This window comes from Mastomys coucha, unplaced genomic scaffold (genome assembly GCF_008632895.1).
Source record: "Mastomys coucha isolate ucsf_1 unplaced genomic scaffold, UCSF_Mcou_1 pScaffold21, whole genome shotgun sequence".
Classification (NCBI taxonomy): domain Eukaryota; kingdom Metazoa; phylum Chordata; class Mammalia; order Rodentia; family Muridae; genus Mastomys; species Mastomys coucha.
The window spans coordinates 116,892,581-116,896,288 of NW_022196904.1; positions in this window are offsets into that span (position 1 = coordinate 116,892,581).

Below are 3,708 nucleotides of genomic sequence, written 5' to 3' on the forward strand. Positions count from 1 at the left end.
CTCCCTCTCTCCCTCTCTCTCTCTCTCCCTCCATCTCGAGCTGGGTGTGGTAGCACACACCTTTAGACCCAGCAGTCAGGAGACAGAGGCGGGCAGACTTCTGAGTTTCAGGACACATTCTCCTCCTCTCTCTCACACTCTCTCTCTCTCTCTCTCTCTCTCTCCCTCCCTCCCTCCCTCCCTCCCTCTCTCTCTCTCTCCCTCTATCTCGAGCCGGGTGTGGTAGCACACACCTTTAGACCCAGCAGTCAGGAGACAGAGGCGGGCAGACTTCTGAGTTTCGAGCTATCCTTGTCTACAGAGTTCCGGGACAGTCAAGGTTGCACAGAGAAATCTTGTCTCAAAAACAACAACAACAAAAATAAATAAATAAATAAATAATAAATAAATAAAATATTTTTGTTATGTCTTAAAAATAAAAACAGGGTCTGGAGAGATAGCTCAGTGGTGAAGGGCAGGGGCTGCTTAGCCTGCACAGGATCCAGATCAGCTGGGGCCACAGAATAAGAAACCTGGCAGGCATACACTTTTAATTACACTAGAGGCAGAGGGAGGTAGATCTCTGTGACTTAAAGGCCAGCCTGGTCTACATAGCCAGTGCCAAGCCAGACAGGACGACATAGTAAGTGTCTGTCTAAAGCAAACAAACATATAAACAAACTGTGTGACGACCACTGACCCACACAATTGCAACACTGGCAAATACTACAGAGATTGATGAAGTGCTGGGTGCTGGTCTGCACATGCTCATCCATTTAATTCACTCTTAAAAAAAAAAAAGACAATTTATTTTATGTGCATTTGTGCTTTGCCTGCATATATATCTGTGTGAGTGTGCCAGGTCCCTTAGAACTTGAGTTGCAGATGGTGATGAGTTGCCATGTGGGTGCTGGGAATTGAACCCAGGTTCTCTGGAAGAACAGCCAGCGCTCTTAACTGCTGAGCCATCTCTCTAGCCCCATTTAATTCACTCTTGACCTCTTTCTGTCTGTCTGTGTCTGTCTCCCCACTCTCACCCTCCCCTCCCCTCTGTATGTGTGTGTGTGTGTATGTGACACCCAGGGCCTCATGCTTAAGTAACACTCTGTCACTGAGCAACAGCCCCAACTCCTGGTTTTCTGAAAGTCTTACTGTAGCTCAGGGTAGCCTTTAACTTGGAATCCTCCTGCCTGTTTCCTGAGTGCCAGAGATACATCACCGCCAGACCCATTCATTTAATTCTTACAGCAGCCTCCCGAGATAGACATTATCACAGATCCCTTTTATAAACGGGAGAACTTTAAGTAGAAAGAGGCCAAAAAGCCAGCACCAGTTCAACAGCCCTGTGGGCTTCCGCCCTCCAGGCCTCACACCTTCTTGTCAAGCTGCAGTCTCCTCCTGCAGGGGGCCCAAGGAAGCGCAGGGAAATGCCTACTGCTGCCAGGGGAGAATCTCTGATGAGAGTGGCCGGTGAGCTCTTGTGTCTTCTGTGTGGCAGATGAGGAGACAGCTCAAACACGCTGCCCTATTGCCTGAGGCCTCACAGCAAACAAAGCCAGAGGCTGAGCTTGAACTGAGGACCTGTCAAGTCTCCAGGTTCTCTCTGTCCACCTTGATGACAGGCGGAAGTCCTCCATCCTTACTCGGCCACAAAGAGAGCTATCCTGCCCACTCTCTTTTGTTCTATTTCTCTGTCCCTCTCCCCCCACTTCTTCTTTCTAGGGTCTCACCGTGTAGCCCAGAGTAGCCTTGATCTTGCAGCAATCCTCCTGCCTCACCCTCTCAACTGCTGGAATTCAGCTATGAGCCCATATCCAGTATGGCAGTTCTTTACATTTAACCTCACACCCATCCAATGAGGTAGATGCTCTTATTCCTATTTGACAGATGAAGAAATAGAGGCACAGAAAGATTACATAACTTGTCCAAGGGTGGTCAGCCCAAAAGGTGTTGGCGGATGGCAGGGCATCGCTTGTCACTGCCCACCACCTGGTAAACACCTGGAAGGACTCGATTATAAAAGCTTTTGTCACTTGAAGCTTCCTTGCCAATCCAATTCCCCAGTTCACAAGTGTGCGTTTACAAGTATGTGTTTGTATGTGTGTGTGTGTGTGTGTGTGTGTGTGTGTGTGTGGTGCTGAGGACTGAACTGAGGGTATCAAATATACACATCCTTACACACACTACCATACACTGTCCACCCAGGCTCCTCGGGGGTTCAAGCACTACATCATTTGATTTAGAGCCATCAGATCTTGCATCCCTCAGGATTCTGTCCATCTGCCTCAGCTTGGGCCCCCACTCCCCCAATCTCCCATGGTGCAGCCTAGCCTTTCACTTCTCCTCCAACAGCCCACCCAGCCCACCTGTTCCCTCCTGATCTTCCTGCCTCCCCACATCCCTCATCATGAGAAGTAGCAGGAGGGGGACAGACAGGAGGATGTGATGGAAGCAAGCATGTGCTGCTGTGTTCATGGTGGCCAAGGAGGGACTTTCTGAGGAGGTGATGTCTGAGGTGAGTCCAGTTGTGCTGCCACTTGGGAGAAATTGAATTTAAGGCAATGGGAGTCACATCCTGGGCAAAAGAACTTGAGGCAAAAGAAGGCCCAGTGCCCTGGAGGTTATGAATGAATGTCCACTCTAGGCCTCTGCCTCCTCTGACAAGCTGATGCCTCCTTCCTCACTGCAGGCTTTCCTGCCTCCCCTAACCCCTCTCTCCCTCCTCTCCCAAATCCCCCTCAGCTGGGACTGGCCCTCCTGTTTTCTCTTGCTCAACCCTCTCATCACTCTGTGGCCTGCTTGGCTTCCTCCTCGGACCTGGGACACCTGCTCAGCTGAGGTTCCATATCCAGCATAGAACCTCCTAGTTCCCAACCAAACGTGCTAAGCAACCTGAGACAGAAAGCTGTTCAACACCAGTTCCACCAACTGCAGGACCGTGCCAGCACCTCTGGCAAGTCTGTCTCTTCCTCCTGTGGCCCTCAGGTAATTCCAAAATCAAAGTCCATTAGGAGACATCCAAATTCTTATGAGATGTTCCAGAGGAACCTGAAAGTCACTTAGGAATAGCAACCACAGAGCATTACTGTGCACTAGGCTCCTTCTTAGACATCTTGGAAGTATTAATTAACTTTTAATTCTCAAAAAAATCCTGTGAAATGAGGTGGTACCATAACTCTCAAGTGACACAGGAGAAAACTGAGGCTTAGATGTAGCTCCATGACAGAGTATCTGCCGAGTGTATTCAATACCTTCAGGTCAATCCCCCCAGTACCACACACACACACACACACACACACACACACACACTCCCCAAAACAAACAAAAACCCACCCACTACCACCAAACCACCCCAAGTACCAGACAGGTTAAGTTACGTGCCCAAGGTCACATGTGAAATAACTAACAAATCTGGCTTCTAAATCTGAGTCTGAGCCCTCAACCTCTGTATGACAAAAGATTCAAAAACTCCATGGCGAGACAAGAAGGCCCCTCGGCTAGCACTCCTGATGCCCCTTCAGCATGTCCTCCGACTCTCTGCCTTCCCACAGTGTGGCTTTCAACTCTGCCTGACATTCCTACACTCCAGACATCTGGAGCTCCGATCTACCCGACCCCACCTGCACCCTCCCCAATCTCCACTCTCCTAAGCTGCAACAGCAAAGTATTGATGAGTACTTACCTTCCCCACCCCCCAGCTCTCCACATCATTTGCCTACTGCCCTAGCC